Here is a 19384-nt window from a genome sequence, read left to right on the forward strand (position 1 = left end):
TCACAGCTTGGAGTGGGGGATGACATTGCTATCTGGTGGGTAGAGGGTAGGGATGCTGCTAAACATCCTCAGTTTACAGGCAGCTCCCCACAACTAAGAATGATGAGGCACAAAATCCCAGAAGCGCAGAGGACATGACATTCTGAACCACAGTCTCTACTGTTGTGTGTCCCTGCACTCTTTCCATCAACTTGCATCACTTCTTTCTCCCACGTCAAAGACTTTCCTTTAGCTGTGCCATTTCTTCTCTTGCTTGTCTGTACTTCAGGCTTGTCAATATGATCTTGAGCTTTGATTACTACTGTTGAGGCCCTTTTAAAAAGTTGCTAAATTTATCAAATGAGATGCCCTATTTAGTTTTCTCTCTTCTACAGAGCCTAGAACACAGAGATATCCCAGTTCCATTTCTGACAAGGATGTCTGAAATCAGCAAGGCTACCTCACCTCTTTTTGATTAAATTTGTCAATTTAAAATCAAATGTTACTTAGTGGTATTTCAGTAGGTTCCATTTATTTTTAGAGACAAGACCAGAGACCTATCCTAAAGATATATGCCCTCTAAGTTTGATCTGTGATATAACCTCTCAGAGCACTGAATTTGAAACCCCATCTGATTTCAAGCAGCTTAAGTTTCCCTTTCAAATGATTTACTAGGGATAATGTATAGTTACTCTATGGAATCCGGGCATAATTCCTCAAGGACTCCTATTAATTCACATTCTAAGCAGAAAAAAAAATGTTAGTTGGGAATTTTTCACACTCTGTAAAATAAAATATATCTGAGTACTAAGTAATTCATATTTGAGCCAAATAAAATACCATGCATCCTTCACGACGGAATTATCCAGGATATCTTATTCATTGTGGTACTGTCAGTACCTAATATGTCATTATCACATACTAGGTACTAGGTGTTCAACAGATGTTTGGGGAGGAGAGAAAACAAATGCATGCCATTAATGACTACTCTTCCTTTACTAATAGATGTGAAATCTTTAATATAAATTTTATTCCTCTTGCTTTCCTAATTAGAAGATAATTGGACTGATATTCTAAGAAAGATTCTGAGTCTGTATTGAGGCTTACTGGGGGAAAAAAGGTGAAGAAATTACCAATGTCTGACATGGGTGTAAGAATGGTAAGTGGTAGCACAAGTGACATGCATTTAGCACTGTGGACGAATCCTGTTCAGAATAACTAGTGATCTCCCTTTCTCTCTTGGTTTTAAATAAGGTCCTCATTTCTGTACTGGATCTATGACAAACACTTTCATACCAGTTGACATCACTGCACATAAGCTTGTTACCTACTTGGATTGAGGCAGTCTCAGTTTCCATTTCTGTAAGTGCAAAGTGAGCCAGGTTGAGGTCACCTTAAAACTGAGGGCAACAAAAGAAGGAACATATTTTTTGTGAAGGTACCTGAAAAGGAGTATTGAGAGATGTGGGAAATTAAGAAGGCAGGACCCCTTTGATTGGTTTTAAGGTGCTATAAGTGAAGAGGGATACATTTGTTTTCTATTGATACATAACAGTTTACCACACATTTAGAAGATTAAACAACATCCATTAATTATCTCAGTTTCTGTAGGTGAACAGTTCGACATAGTTTAAATGAGTTATCTGCCTAGGGTCCCTTACATTGAGATCGAGGTGTTGGCCAAGTTTGGGGTCTCGTCTGAGACTTGGGGTCCTCTTCTAAGACCACGTAATTTGTTTCTAAAATTCAGTTCCTTGCAGCCATGGAACTCATGGAGGACTGTAGGCCAACAGGAAAATCATTGACTTCTAGGATCTTTCTTAAATGTCTTATCTGATTAGGTTAGGCCCACTCAGAGTAATCACCCTCTTGATTAACTCAAAATTAACTGATTTGGGACTTCCATTGCCTCTGCAAAAATCTCCTCACCTTTGCCGTATAACATAACCTAGTCATGAGAATGACTACTGAATCCTTTTCACAGGTTCCACCTTCAAAGGGAGGGGATTATAATATATCATGTTCACCAAGGGGAGGAATCTTTGGAGTCATCATAGAATTCTGCCAAACATAAGTCCAGTTAGAGAAGAAGCTATGGGAGCTGTTTTCACACCCAATATCACTTTGGGGTCTACGAGACAAAGAGAAACACAGGCTGGGAGAGAACCATCTTCTATCAAATCTCACAGAGGTATCTGGGAAGGTAAGGGATACTGAGGGCTCAGGGTGACCCCAAGAGGAGAAATAGTCTGAAGCAGGGCCACATCACTGACAGGACACAAAGAAAGACAGAAATCCCTTTGTGGCAACCAGCCACAGTGCCACCATGAGGTTCTCCACAGAGATGGCCAGGAGTGAATAACCTGAGTGAACCAAATTCCAAGTACGTACTTGTAAAGTATTGTATAGAGAATCTACCATGTTCCAAAGAGATTTTATTAGGGGTTGAGGAAGAAGTCATCTGAGTTTGGGAAGTTATAATTGTAGTGGGCTGTGAAATATCAAAATGTATTTATATAGATTTGACTTCTGTTTTACATATAAGCTAGTTATTTATAGTGGCTCAATTTTTAGGCATTAAATTATAGATTGCATTAATATGAATTCTATGGCTTTAGTGATATCTGCTCTAATTAGTCACCAAAACAAAGACACACACAGAAGCAAACAGTCAACACTGGACAGTAATGAAATGCTGGAGGTTTGCTCTCCTCTGGGGTAGACATGCTCTACAAAAGCCTACTTCTCTGAGATGCTGCAACCCATGGAATTTTGTAAGATTCTCTGTGTTTTAAATAGTTTTAAATAAAAGAAAACAATTTGAAGTCTGAGAACTAGAAGAAAACTGTTCCTCTATTACAAAAAAATTGTTGTACTACATAGTTGTTTGTGTCCTACTAGTAAATGTGCCCCTGGCAGTCGCTTTGAGAAAAAGTGTTATATTCACCTTCAGCCTCACCAGGATTTTGTGTTAAACTGCCTCATGCCCTCTTGTATTTAGGATTACCTTCACTCCTGAGTTATTATGTAACATAAAGGAGATCATCACTACTTACAACTGACCTGTAAGCAGCAAGAGAAAGTATAACTCTAATGTACTCTTATAAAATAAAACATTTCTATTTTTCCTTTCACCATTCTCCTCCCTTACAACTGGGAATATTCTTCAGAAAACCCATTCACCTAAAGTATCTGAAATGGGAGTTGCTTTGTTAGCAAAATGATGACATCAAGCAATAAACAGAGCACTTTTACAAGCAGAATCAAATACTGAAGTTATCAACAAAAAGCATACATGACTGCTGTTTAAAAAAAGAGCTGCAAACTATGGATATCTCTGCTGACTGATTTTTTTGAGATGGAATTCTAAAGCTAAACAAGCACTAGATAATCCTTTCCCTTACACAGACCATCAGAATCACAGGGGATTCTGACAAACTGGTATTGCATTTGGGGGGTGGGGGGAGAGAGTATACTTTGGAATAAGCATTTGAATTATGTAAAATATATAAGAATCTTTTTCCTAATTCAAAAATTGCATTCCGCACAGTTGCCTTGCTTGGAAGAAACACTAAAGACCCAATTAATCCAGAATGACCCATTGCATTCGTGTATGATTTTATAATTTTTAAAGTGCTATAAATATGTCACTTAAGCCTCACTACAACTGTGTCCAGTCTAATAATAAAAGGGAATAAGAAAAAGAAAGTAGGACTCCATTTTACGTGTAAGAAAGGTAAAACCAAAGAAAGCAAGTTGCTTTCAATTATATAGTGACATTTCATTATATTTCCATATATGGCATAGCCTAATATTTATTTCCTGTTACTCAAAAGAGAAAAGAGAACTAATTAAGAGAGTAAATCTTAAGAGTTCTCATCACACAAATTTTTCTTTTTCTTTTATTTTTTATCTGTATGAGATGACAGATGTCCACTAACCTTATTGTGACAATAATTTCATGATGCTTGTGAAGTCAAGTCATTATGCTATACAGCTTAAACTTATATAGTTTAAGACAGTGATAGCAGCATAATTTCCTGTTTTCAAATTATGGTGGTGGGCAGAGAATGCTCTGTGTAATACTTTACCACAGGTTACAAATGGCAGATCATACTCAAATAATGACATACTCTCAAGGACATATCCACATTTTGATCAAACAAGAAAACACCCTTTAGTGGGAAAGTAAGCAAAAATACTACCCATTTGGCCTTTACTTATAAAATTAATTTTATAAGCATGAAAAAAATTAAATCAAAGATTTAGACAGATCAAAAATTGGTATTCTGTGAATAAAAATAAATAAGTGTGGCTAATCTCACTTACATAGTATTAAAATTTATTTTAATAAGTTTTAATGTTTTCAAGACTCCACATATAATACCAATGAAGTGTGACTAGGTATAGACAACTGAAGAATAAACATTAAAAAACACATTATTTATCCAAAATTATAATATATAGATTTCATTGATTTTTAAACCATAACAAACATCATTGCTGCCTTCACCTGTATCATGCATGATAGCTTTGATTTAGCCAATGTAACTACTGTTGCTTTATTTAAGAAAATCATTTTAACAGCATTCTTACTTGTGTAAGATAGACCCTCTTTTTCATTTAAAAAATTTAACATTTACTCTGTCCTAAGCACTGTTCACAGGGAAAGAACACACACACAAGTCCTTACCCTCACAGATCTTATGTTTCATGGGAAGATACAGAAGAAAACAAGATAAATAAAATATACAGCTTATTGTGGATAAGTGCCAAGGGAAAATAATTAAAGCTGAAAAGGTGAATATGAATTATTGGGTTGAAATACAAGCAGGATGCAATTTTAAATAGGGTGGCGAGTTGATAAAAGTAACTTTAGACAGGAGCATGCATGGGTGGTTTTTAGAAGAGCAAGGAGACTAGAACACTGGGAGCCGACAAAAGAGAGAAGTAGGAGAAGAGTTCAAAGAAGTAATGAGAGGAAAGACTATATAGGGCCTTACAGGTTAAAGTAAAGGGTTTTGGCTTTTACTTTTAAATGAATTTTAAAAACACAAAGGATTTGGAGTAAAGAAGAAATATAATCAAACTTATATTTTAAAAGGTCACTCTCGCTGCTGGACTGAGTACAGGTTGGAGGAGGGCAAAGATACGAACACTGAGCACCATTAGGAGGTGATTGCCATAATCTAGGTAAGAGTGATGGAAGATTGATCAAGGGGTGCAGTCGTGGTTGGATTCTTAGACATATTTGTAAGTTAGAGGGGAGAGCATTACCTGACATACTAGAAAAATGTGTTGAAATAAGGAAAGAACTCAATTTGTCTCAGGTCTTTGACCTGAACATCTAGAAGGATAGGGTTGCTAAAAACTAAGATGGAGAAGATTACAGGAGAAGCAGGTTTGGTGGAAATTATCAGAAACTCAGTTGGATGCATTAGGTTTAAGATGTCAAATTGAACAGGCCAGGAGAGATTTAATTTAAATCTAATCTAATTCTAATCTATCTTTTTTACTCTCTCTTATTTATAATTACCCATTGATAAAACTCAGAAAAGAAGTTACCCTAGAATCACAACTGGAAAGCCCAGCAATGTTATGTAATCATTGCCTCTATTAATGATACATCAATATGCGCTATGGTAGTGATAAGGTAGGCTACAGATTACACCAAATTTCTGATGACCATTGTTGACTTACTCCTTTCTTTCCCACTCAAAAGAGAGGTTATTGATATGTAATGTTAGATGACTGTACAAGTAATTTGAAATACTTAAGACTTAAATCAGTACTAAACTTCAGTACTTTACCTATTATTTAAAAAAAAAAAAAAACTCCATTTGACATCTTTAACAATTACCAGCAGTTAAGAACTGAAAAGACAAGATGAAATCCAATCAGTGGCACTTTAGAATTGCACGGACTTTCAGAAGTTTTAGTGGGGAAAAACAACAACTTCAGTTTAACATCATAAACCCTTTTGCTTCCTAAGACCATTTATAAATGCATATAAGCTGGTGTCAGAATCATAGCTGAACAGTAGATGCCCATTTGTTCTCAGAATCATCCTTCCATTAATGTTTTCTGAAAAGAGGCTCTGTGACCCTCTCATTCCATAGGTTAAATTCTCTCCCAAGAGTCATCTGTGACCCTCATATAAATGGACGACTTCTCCATAACTTAGTGAATCATTCCATAACATGTCCAGTCATAGCTCAAGTTCAGCCTAAGAATATGAACTGATAGCATGCACAGAGACGGGTGTGTGTGTGTGTGTGTACCTCTCACACAGGCACACACATACACACAGATGCACATAGATGCAAACACATAGGGTCATGGATTTAGACTAATGATGGTTTTAATATGTGATCCCACTTCACCCTGAAACTAGACTGAATGAAAGGAATAACGCAAAGACATCCTAAATGATGCCAACTATGTGTCCTAATTTACAGAGGTTACTCACTGGTGCTTTAGAAGATTTCTGCATCACAAATGTAATTATTAATTATAATGTTACTGGAATATTTGTAATCACTTCAAAATTAACCTTTATATCCTCAGGAGGTTTGCATTTATGAGTCACTTGGCGTCTCATAGAGAAACTAATTAGTCAACAAATGATAAGTACAGAAAGAACATAAATTAGTTCTTTGTTTAGTGCTACATGGTGGTATCATGTAATTTGTATTGTAATTAAAATGTTTTAAATTACAAACAGAAAAATATTTAATTCAGGGATAGACAGTAACAGCAGTTTCAAGTGTTCCAAGAAATATGTTGACACATTCACTGGGGTTTACTGTTTAGGCATTCAAATGCAAGAAGAAAAAGATGGAAAAATAACTACAATCTAACCATTATCAAAAGACATTTCTCTCTTCCATTACCATTCCTAGAGTTTCTGACTAAGATCCTATCTTCTTCATAAAAACCAGCAAATATTTTGGAATAGAGAAAACAAGAACATCCAGAAATGGGAAACAGGTAATTTTTTCTAATACAGCAAAAAATTTTTTCTGTAACATCTCATAAAAAGTAGTGTTTTCCAATATAAGGAGAAAGATTTACAGAGAAATCCTGTCAGTTATCCATAAAAAGTTACAAGTACCACTATGTCATGTTATTAATCTTCTTGTTTAATAAGGAATAAGAAAAAGGCAAAAATTTAGGGGTTACATTTTTAGTTATCTTTATTCTGCTGAAGGCCTTGATCATCCCTGCTTATTTTGGTTTATTAACAAAATGCCTTTCCCCTGTGCCAAACAAGCAAAACATAAAAAAATGAGGGTCTTTTTTCTTTACTACAATGATGATAGATTTAAATTGTGCCTTCTATATACTCAAATTTTGTCTCTTCATTTAAAGAACTTTTATTTCATTTCCAGTAATTGTAATTGATTCTCCTTTATAGTCTCTTCTATGTCTGACCATTTTTGTTTCATTTTATATTTTCTCTTGGACCATCCTTGGCAAATTTACTTTTAAGTCACTCTCAGATTGCTTTATTTTCTTTTTCATTTATCTGGTTACATCCTTCTCCTGACTCTTGATGTTGGTGATGACTTTTCTCAGCGTTAATTTTCTTCATGTATATCAAAACAGCAACTCTGTAGGCTAAACTGAAGTGAGAGTTTATTGGTTTGTTTTTCTCTCCAATGTTCATCCTGTGTTGTCTAGCGATTTTGAAATTTTCTCTAACTCCTCCACCAGTAATAGAGGTTTGGCCCAGATCCTTATCATTGGGTTATATCTGCTTCCTCCCATCCTCCAAGAAGGGGGATTTAAATAAGCTATAGCCCCAGAGATAGTTACAAGTCTTACTTTTTTCATCATCTTTCACAAACATTGAAACCTCAGTCCAGCCGTTGCTTTCTACCCATGAGACTTACTCTGTTCTCCTGCCATCTATGAGCACTTCCACTAGCAGTTCCTATCAGCAGGAGGATCATTCGTTAGCTTTAGCCGTATTTTTCACATTGTGTTTTGGTCCTACAAGTGGGACAGAGATGCTTATCTTTAATTTATCATTTTCCTAGGGGCTTCAGATGCTATTCTTCGGAGATTACAAAAAAAAAAAAAAAATGCACCATTTCAAAGTTGAAAACAGGCAGTGGCTGCTAATTTTGCTCTCTGTTCTCATTCTCAACCATAGTGTTACTGAACGTTCCTTCATATCCTAACAATATTTTACCGAACTGAGTTTCCACTGTGGTCCAGTAAACTGAAAATTTTTGACATAAAAATAGCAAAGTGGTTAAAGGCATCAGCTTTGACATTAGAGACCTAAGGTCAAACCTTACCCCTTTAGCAAATTATTTAGCCTTTAAGAACTTGCAGTCCATCATATAAAATGAAGGTAACAGTATTACCACAAAATAGTTTAGCTGACAAGAATAAATGAAGAGTGCTTAATGGTAGTAAGTGTCCACTCAATATTATTTTAATTATTTATATACTTATAACCAGTTCTTTACCTTATGAACTACTCTCCACTGAAAATTATGAACTTCAGCTGGGAAAAAATGAAAATATCACCTGCAATTCAAATTCTTCAGTTTATACTCAGGCTTTTAAATTTACTGGAAATATATTCACACTTTTTTTGTTTTTGTTTCTGTTTTTTTTGATTATCAGTGCTCATCCATCATGTGTCAGGAGAATGGTAAGGAGTTGGAGGTTTTGATGTTCCTTGTGACATTTTACACTACTTTTTTGGATATGACCTCCTGGAAGAACAGGCCACTCTGAATTTACCATGTATTGGGTTGGCCAAAAGGTTTGTTCATTGTTTTCTGTAAAATGGCTCTAGTAGCACTTAGCTGTCTTTAACTTCATTCGAAACAATTTTGTTAGATTGTATGTGACAGCTGTCATATCAGCGTGCATTTAAAAAAAGATGTCAAAATTGGTGAATTTTGGGGTAGCCATTTTAATATTGAAAATGGAAGAAAAAAAGCAACATTTTCAGCATATTATGCTTTATTATTTCAAGTAAGGGAAAAACGCAACTGAAACACAAGAAAAGATTTGTGCAGTGTACGGAGAAGGTGCTGTGGCTGACTGAACATGTCAAAAGTGGTATGCAACGTTTCATGCTGGAGATTTTTCGCTGGACGATGCTCCACGGTCGGGTAGACCAGTTGAAGTTGATTGCGATCAAATCGAGACATTGAGAACAATCAACATTATACCATGAGGGAGATAGCTGACATACTCAAAATATCCAAATCAAGCGTTGAAAATCATTTGCACCAGTCTGGTTATTTTAATTGCTTTGATGCTTGGATTCCACAAAAGTTAAGCAAAAAAACTCTTCTTGACCATATTTCCACATGCAATTCTCTATTGAAATGTAATGAAAACGTTCTGTTTTTAAAACAAATCATGATGGGCAATGAAAAGTGAATACTGTACAATAATGTGGAATGGAAGAGATTGTGGGGCAAGCGAAATGAACCACCACCAACCACACCAAAGGCCAGTCTTCATCCAAAGAAGGTGATGTTGTGTATATGGTGGGATTGGAAGGGAGTCTTCTAACACGAGCTCCTTCCGGAAAACCAAACGATGATTAATTCCAACAAGTACTGCTCCCAATTAGACCAACTGAAAGCAGCACTCAACGAAAAGTGTCCAGAATTAGTCAACAGAAAACACATAATCTTCCATCAGGATAACGTAAGGCCGCATGTTTCTCTGATGACCAGCCAAAAACTGTTACAGCTTGGCTGGGAAGTTCTGATTCATCTGGTGTACTCACCAGACATTGCACCTTCGGATTTCCATTTATTTTGGTCTTTCCAAAATTCTCTTAACGGAAAAAATTTCAGTTCCCTGAAAGACTGTAAAAGGCACCTGGAACAGTTCTTTGCTCAGAAAGATAAAAAGTTTGGGGAAGATGGAATTATGAAGTTGCCTGAAAAATGGCAGAAGGTAGTGGAACAAAATGGTGAGTACGTTGTTCAATAAAGTTCTTAGTGAAAATGAAAACCGTGCCTTTTATTTTCACTTAAAAACCAAAGGAACGGGGCTTCCCTGGTGGCACAGTGGTTGAGAATCTGCCTGCTAATGCAGGGGACAAGGGTTCGAGCCCTGGTCTGGGAAGATCCCACATGCCGCGGAGCAACTAGGCCCGTGAGCCACAACTACTGAGCTTGCGCGTCTGGAGCCTGTGCTCCACAACAAGAGAGGCCACGATAGTGAGAGGCCCGCGCACTGCGATGAAGAGTGGCCCCCACTTGCCGCAACTAGAGAAAGCCCTAGCACAGAAACGAAGACCCAACATAGCAATCAATCAATCAATCTTTAAAAAAAAAAAAAAAAAGAAGGAACTTTCGGCCAACCCAATATAATGCATTGCCTTGAGATATTCTGAGATCATTTATCATTAGTTTTCAAAACAGATCTGTTGAGGCAGTAATTCTGAGCAACGATTGGTCTCTCCTCACTGTATATTCTAACATGAACTAAGAAGAGGCATGTGGATGCCTGTCAATTACCTTTCTTGTACTTGTCTTCAATTATTCTGATTCTTTTGCTCATCTTTCTCCACACAAAGACACTGAGATTGTTCATTAATTTACAGAAGCAAAATTAAATCGTGTCTTTGCTAATGTTGTTCAGTCTGCTAAACAAGCCACATACCAACTGCTTTACCCAAGACTGAAAAAGAAAAATAGAATTAAAGTGTATGTAGGCATATTCCTTACATAATTATTTTATCATATTTTAAATTATTCTTTTGCATCTTACTGGGCTATCAAGGCATAGAAGTAAGGGCAACATAGGACTTCATGAATGATGTCCAGCTGGACCTCCCATTGAGATGATAGTTTCCTTAAGTGGCCTCTACGTATCATGAGTAGATGATTGGCCTTGGACCCCAGGTCTTCAAAACAGAAAGATAACCCTGATAAGCTTTATGAGCTAAAGTTCAAAGCTCAACAAATTATAAACCATTACAAACCAATTTGCTTCCTCAGTTCTAATCAGCCTCTCTAACTTCTCATCCATAAAATCAGAACCAACTGACACCTTCCCACAAGGTCCCGGGACCAAACAGACAATTGTTGTAGTGATACAATTAATATATCAAGCATTCCTAAGACAGTGGGATATCTTGGAGGTGAAAGCCTACACATTTTTACATAAAGGAATTATAGGAATTAGGAAGGAAAGTGAATTCTAATGAATATTTAGAAAAATATAGGAAGGAAATACTTCTACATATTGTTAATGACTTTCAAGAGCTTGGTGACAGCAGCCTGTCAGCTTGTTCAGAATTGCAAGTTCAACATCCTGAACATGAAAATATCCAGCTGATTCTGGAATGCCAGTGGAATATGTACACCCCAGAACTTGGACCTGAAGAAACCCAGCGCTTCAAAAGGCTTGCCTCATGCAGGATCACAAGAAAGAGAATGACAATGAATGAGAAATAGTCAAGAGCTAAGTATGGAAGGTGCAGGGAATGAACATCAGTATATTTGTAGATATGTGGTGTAAGGCCCGAGCAATGTCATTCATGGAATTTGTGTGTGTTTGTGGGGTAAGGCTTGAAAGGGAAGCATTGATTTCAACTAACTACATAAAAATATGTACAACAGACAAAAAGATCTGCAAAAAAGAAAAAAAAAAAAAGCAAAACCAAAACAAACCATCCATCCATCTTCAGGATTTTTTTCCAAGCTCTCTCAAAGATCTATACACCTTACAGACAAGATTGGATTTGTAATTGGTCATGTCAGAGTGATAGTTTTGATGGTTTTTACTGTTAAAAAACTCTGTGACCTTGTTTGATGACCCTAAATTACTGTAATTTTTAGAGGGTTTTGTTGTTTCCCACATCCTCTTTTCTTATATATAGTACCATGATTATTCATATAAGTTTGTATATAAATATGAATATATTATTTATGCCAGCATACAGATGGATTTCATTTGTTTTTCCAGAAAAATGAAGGTGTTAATTTGATATTTTAAAAGCAAGTAATAAGGGCCTATTGTTTACATGGTGATTTTCTCAATTGAGAAAACAAAAGCCTTTGAAAAAAACTATGTAAACCATTTACCCACTTAGCACACTATATTCTAATGGGAAGATACTCTTGAATACAGAAATACATATACATATCAATGTATGAGTTTAACAAAAACTATTCACAAAGGGCTTAGGAAAAGGAAGGTACAGTATCTCAAGGGTAGTGACAACAGAATGCTGTTGACACCCCTCAGCCTAGAGTTAGGAGGAGAAGAAGCAGACTCTGAACCCAGAGACATAGCTGCAGGGATAGGGAAGCCTGCACATAGAGCTGTTGTTTACACTGGAAAGGTAAAACCTATACACAGGAACTCAGTGAAAGGGCTCTGGGTAACAAATACCCTAATCTTATTTTCTTCCCATTTTCTTAACCTCTGTTACTGCGTTTAACAGGGAAACCAAATTGGAAGACAGAGGGCAAGAAAGCCACCCAGGACACAGGACCAAAGCTGAGAAGTATGGGGAGTGCGGTTGGGAGAAAAGAAAGATATCTAGTATATAGGTAGAATGCATTTTCAATGAAAGTTGACTCTTCCACACATCACACAAGTGAGATTGTATTAAAAAGTCTGAAAAGAACCTCCTCTAAACTATTGATAGTGCTTACTTCTTGGAAGTGAAATTGGGTCAATTCTGCTGTTCAATAAAGTTCTTGGTGAAAATGAAAAATGTGTCTTATTTTTACTTAAAAACCGAAGGCACTTTTTGGCCAACCCAATAGTATACACTCCTCACCACTGAATCAGCAAGCACTACAGTTTTGCTTTATAGAATGAAAAATGGAATTTTATACACACATTAAGGAAATCCTCCCTATAATTCTTGGAATATGAGTTATTTGCTATTTTAATAGTAAAAGCTCAGATACCAGAGGAAGACACTTGTTTTCTCACTGACCTGTGACTTCAGATACATTATTTAATATATTTGACTCTCAGTTTTTCATCTCTAAAATGAAGAAATATTTTATAAGCTCATTGTGAATATTAAATGAGGTAATATATATAAATTGTTACCAAACTGTCTGATAAGCTACTAATGTAAAATTTACTTTACGTCTTCTTCCCCTTTGTCAACAGGTCTATTTTCAAGATCCAATGAAAAACCATCCTAACAGTTGGCTAACTTCAATAGCATAATGCCTTTTAAAATTTATTATCATCTTCATCCTCCAGTATAAAATATTTCAACCATGAAATCTATAAAGACATAAATTACCTCATCCAACCTCCTCCAAAACCCTTCCTTTGTGTCTGACTTTTTGTTAGAGGCTGTAAGAGGGAAAAATTCAATTTTCTAACTTCTCATGCAACTAGGAGTGGCCATCTGACACAGTTCTGGCTAATGAAATATATGTAGAAGTGTGCCTATACTTCTCCCCTTCCTTTCTTCTCCCTGTCTGAAACATGGATGTGACACCTAGGGATAAAGAGTCATCTTTCAATCACCAGACAACAAGCTAATATGCTGAAGACGATGAAATGAAATGGAAGAAAAGGCTTGGATCTCTAAGAGAATCACCATACCTGCATTACCTTCTTCCAGAATTCTTGTTACATGAGAAAAAATAAGTCACTATTTGATGTAAGTCACTTGACTGCTTTTCTGGTATTTGCTGCTGAATGTACTACTATGTGACTCAACATCAAGTTTTCTACCTGAGCAAGTGAGAAACTAGAGGAAGCAATGTTGCAGTAAGAAACCTAAAAATCTATGGTCACTCAGACAGTAGTTACAACCTTGAATGTTATATTTTCTCCAAATAACCCATTTCTCTTTATTTTGTTCCTATTCCTCCTTCCATCCATATTATTTAAATTTGAAATTAGAATAATATACATATTAGATAAATAGAATAGCACAGAAATACTTATAATGCAAAGATGGCAATTCCCTGAGCAGGTACTCTAAGGAAATCCCTTTTTACACTATTTTGCTTATTTTTCTGCTGCTTTCCTCTATATTTCTACAAAATATACTTACGATAGTTCTTGATTCATAAATATGAGACATTATTAATTTTCCATTAATATAGATGATGATTTGGCTCACATTCAATCCCATATCCCTATCTTTCCAGTATGGTTATATCATTTATCTTATTGAAATTATTAATCAGCCTTTAAATTATCATGAGCAAAATAAAAGATATATGCTTATACTTCATTTTTATGCAGCTTTTCCTCCTAGGATTTTTATTTGCCTTGAAATTTTACAGGATGTGCTTCATGATTAGTGTATTTCATTCATTTCACTGAGCTCTCAATGGCTCCATTCATTCAAATGACTGACATGCTTCACTTCTGAAAATTTTTCTATCATATTTGCTAATTACCTTTGTTCCATTTTCTCTGTTCCATCCTTCTGATATTGAACCTCATAGAATCTCATCTTCTCAGTTTTTATTTTTCCTCTCATAGTTGCTATCTTTCTAACCTATTTTCTAAGAGATTTAGATTTCTCTGATTTTACCTGATCTGTCTTTTGGAATTTTTTTTTTCATTTTAGCCGTCATAGCCAAAAAAACTGATCAGAAGTTCTGGCGAAGAAAGAAAAGGTCTATATAAATTTTGTTTGGGAAAAGTTTTCTTTTTCACTGAGGAACTGTTCCGATGTCAGTTTTTCCAGAAGCTCTGGAAACAGTAGATACCAGGCTTCTGGTATTTTGTTTGAGGGCTGAGGGTGTAGATCTTAGACGTTAACTATTTGGTATAGATACTTTCACTTCATTTTCTATTTTCACCTCCACATGCCAAATTCTGCCTTTGGTCTCTACTTGGCATCTCTGATCCCTTGACTGGCTCCTTTTTTATTTTCATCAAGTGGGGATATAGCCATTTGTGTCCACTCACTCAGTGAGTAGGGTAAAAGGAGAGAAAACATTGGTTCTTCCAAATACTACCTTCCAACCAATCCTCATGTCAAGGCATTTATCTTGTCCCTACCCTCTGTTTCAAGCAACATCTTTGAGATGGGAACACCTCTTGGATTCAGTGAGTCTAATCAACTTTCTTCTCATTCACATCAGTGGGCGAATCCTCTATTCTATACCTTCCTCCTCCCTCTAGCTGCATTTATTTGTACAAAAGTTTATGAAGATCTTGCTCCCATTTTATCTTTGTGGATTTTCATCTCATCCATGGTTACATATTTAGTGAGTACTGGGTAAACTAAGAAACATATGTGGTCAATCCACATAACCAGTAAACAACATATTTTAGATGACATATGGTATATTTATACAGTATATAAAAACTAAGATTAGCTGAGGGCATACCAAAGAAAGCAATTAGAATAGGCTCTGAAATGCTTGTCTTTCCATGAATATAGATTGGAGAGTGCTCTCTTTAAAGAGCCAGTCAATTGGTAAAAGAGCAGAATAATGAGTAAATATTTGGAAAATAATGCCAATTAGAACAGCCTAAAGTAACTGGGAGCATTTTGCCTAGAGGCGATAAGCTGGCAGTGAGGGATGACTTAGTGCTCAGATGTTGTGACGAGTTCTCCTCCTGTCTTTCATCTAAACAAACAGACAAGCAAACAAAATGTAAAATGTTTGCCTCAAAAGAAATTTTAAAGAATCTTCCTAATACCAAAATGCCCGTTTAGTGAATTGTGGAATTTCTTTCACATTGGACTAAGGTGATTTAGACAAGTAATACAAATTCAATTTATATGAAGTATAAGTATATGGACATAAAATAGAGGTCTAAATTAAAAGAGCAAAAAAATTACATAACAACAAATACAGGCAGTCCTCAATTTTGCATGGTATCTTGTAAATGAAGCTGTGTGCCTTAGTTTCCAGTGGCTGCCACAAGAAATTACTATCAACTTGGTGGCTAAAATAATAGAAACTATTGCCAAAAGTCCATAATCAAGCTGTAAGCAGGACCACACTCCCTCTGGCTCTAGGGGAGAATCCACTTTTTGCCCTCTTCCACTTTCCGGTGGCTGGCAGCAGCATTCTTTGATTTACAGGCATATAATCCCAATCTCTGCCTCCATAATCACACTGCCCCCTCTTCTGTCTTCTCTTCTGTCTCAAACGTAACCTCTGCCTTTGTCTTATTAAAGGCATTTGTCATAATTTACAATGGCAAAGTTCCTTTTTTCAAATAAAGTAACAATCACAGATTCCAGGGGTTAGGACATAGACATACTTTTTTGGTAGATACCATTCAACCCGCTAAACTCATGTATGTAGGAACCATATCATCATATAGATCTCAGTTATCATGGAATTGTGCAGAGTGAGACCTGCAAACATATCTCAAATTACACAGCTTAGCTTAGTGTGATGAATGAAAACATCACAGATGTGAAGAACCAGAATAAAGTATTTTAAGTGCCAGTACTCTATCACCAAAAATGTAAGGACAAGACTATAAACTAAGTACGGCAAGCTTCTATGACTATCCACCAAAGTCAGAAGGCTCAAGATGATATGCAATTCCCCCCAAAAATTGTTCTAAGTAGTCACTGATCCATCTTCATGAAGTAACATAAGGTCTAAAATATGAAGTATAACATTACTGTGGCTATGTACGTTTTCAAAGGGTTTAATTCAAACAGTATATAGATTATTCATTGCCCCTTTTATATTTAAATATATTACTAAGGTGAAATTTATGTCATTATTCATTTTAAATTAATACTGATTTTACTGTCTTGTTGGTTTGCAAATGAATCAAGGGAAAACACTTATCAAACTAATGGAGAATAGAATACAACAGAATACGCAATAACAGTCTATTCTCAACACAAATATGCAAGAGTATTTAAAACAAACAAAATGAATGTTGGTAAATTAAGCTTTATGCAAATAATCTAAATATCAATAGGAAAAGTGCACTTTATAGTGAAAACATTGAATAACAAGTGTTAAATCACCAAAATACAGCAGTACTACGTTGTTATAAAATTGGTACTCATAAAATATGTGTTAATTTATGTAGCCTTCATTTTATGATTTAATTAAGCAAACAAGGACTCCACTGGAGCAACTGACCCAAACGTTCTGGTCAAATATGTTCAGAAATTAATCTAATATCAACATTTCAATGGTAAGAAAACAGTTCTCTGGGTGACTTTATTTTACAAGTGAAAACTGTTATTCATTTTAAGTATGTCAATGAGGAGAGACTTTACATAGATTGAAAGTAAATGCATTAATATTAAAATGGGTTGCATCCTAAGTTCATTTCTTATTAACTCTGACCAAGTGTAAGCTCTATAATGTCTCTATACCTCAGTTTCCTAATTTACCACAGAGATAATAATGCTTTTTTCATCAGGTTATTGTTAAGAGTAAACGAGTGAATGTGTTTCAAGCCCTAAGAAGAGTAAGGGCTTTAAAAACCTTAGTATAATAATTATTTTTAAAATAATCTGTAGGTAGAATCCTCATCAAGTATTTTAGCAATATATTTTTAGGTATGAACCAGCAAAAGGTATCAATTCTAGTTCTTAGTTAATTATAAGCATGAGAGACTAGAAGTAAGATAAAGACTGCACCCAATAGTTTTAACTAACTAAATCAATTTCTAAAATATTTATAAAATGCTTTTCTTGTGGCAGTTATTGAGCTGGATAATAACTGAAATGCAAAATGAGTAAATATTAGTTTTGACCTTCAAAACTTTACAGTTTATTTAGGAAGGTACATAATTAAGTATCAATACTCAATACAGTATTATAAGTATTGCTACAAAGAAAGGGCCCAGAATAGTAAAGGTGGAAGTTTTTAGTTTTTTCCATGTAGGTTTTACAGTTCTGTAATAAAATGGATTTACTGACACTTCTTAAGATGGACTTTAAAGTCTGAGATTGATGAGGATGGCATATGAGGCAGAGTGTGTCCGTAGGCCTGGGAGTAGTGTAATTGGAAGCAAAGGGCATGTATGATGGGATGAGGGTAAATAAGAAAGGAGCATTCGATTGAAGCTTTATACACCAGGATGAAGGGTCTATATTTTCTTCAGTGATAAGAGAGAATTGTTAATATACTTTTTTTCTTTGTTGTGCAGTGGAAATGACATATTAAAGTTATACTTTAGAAAGATGTATTTGATTTATAAATGAGGACGGATTAAAAATTTTATCAACAATAAAAGGAACAGAATCAATTACACAGCTCTTTTATAAAAATATCAGTCTAGAGTGTGTCTCCATCACTGTCCTGTGAAGCCTGTACTTCAGGGACCTGTTGTAGCCTCAGGGTCCACGCCCGACGCCCTGGACCCTCACTGGATGTAGAGACCTTCAAGATGGAGGAAGAGTAAGACCTGGAAATCACCTTCCTCCCCACAAATACATCAGAAATACATCTACATGTGGAACAACTCCTACAGAACACCTACTGAATGCTGGCAGAAGACCTCAGACTTCCCCAAAGGCAAGAAACTCCCCACGTACCTGGGTAGAGCAAAAGAAAAAACAAAAAACACAGACAAAAGAATAGGGACAGGACCTGCATCACTGGGAGGGAGCTGTGCAGGAGGAAACGTTTCCACACACTAGGAAGCCCCTTCACTGCCAGGGACGGGGGTGGGGGGGGGAAGCTTTGGAGCCACAGAGGAAAGCGCAGCAACAGGGGTGCAGAGGGCAAAGCAGAGAGATTCCCACACAGAGGACCGGTGCCGACCAGCACTCACCAGCATGAGAGGTTTGTCTGCTCACGTGCGGGGACTGGTGGGGGCTGGGACCTGAGGCTAAGGCTTCAGAGTTCAGATCCCAGGGAGAGAACTGGGGCTGGCTGTGTGAACACAGCCTGAAGGGGGCTGGGGCGCAACAGCTAGCCGGGAGGGAGTCCGGAAAAAAGTCTGGATCTGCCTAAGAGGCAAGAGACCATTGTTTCGGGGTGCACAAGGAGAGGGGATTCAGAGCACTGCCTAAACGAGCTCCAGAGATGGGCGTGAGCCACGGCTATCAGTGTGGACACCAGAGACGGGCATGAGATGCTAAGGCTGCTGCTTCAGCCACCAAGAAGCCTGTGTGCAAGCACAGGTCACTATCCACACCTCCCCTCCAGGGAGCCTGTGCAGCCCGCCAGTACCAGGGTCCCGTGATCCAGAGATAACTTCCCCGGGAGAACGCACAGCGCACCTCAGGCTGGTGCAATGTCATGCCAGCCTCTGCCGCCACAGGCTCGCCCCGCATTCTGTACCCCTCCTTCCCCCCCGCCTGAGTGAGCCAGAGCCTCCTAATCAGCTGCTCCTTTAACCCCGTCCTGTCTGAGCAAAGAACAGACGACCTCAGGTGACCTACACGCAGAGGCGGGGGCAAATCCAAAGCTGAACCCCAGGAACTGTGCGAACAAAGAAGAGAAAGGGAACTCTCTCCCAGCAGCCTCAGGAG

This window comes from Eschrichtius robustus, chromosome 13 (assembly GCF_028021215.1).
Source record: "Eschrichtius robustus isolate mEscRob2 chromosome 13, mEscRob2.pri, whole genome shotgun sequence".
Lineage (NCBI taxonomy): Eukaryota > Metazoa > Chordata > Mammalia > Artiodactyla > Eschrichtiidae > Eschrichtius > Eschrichtius robustus.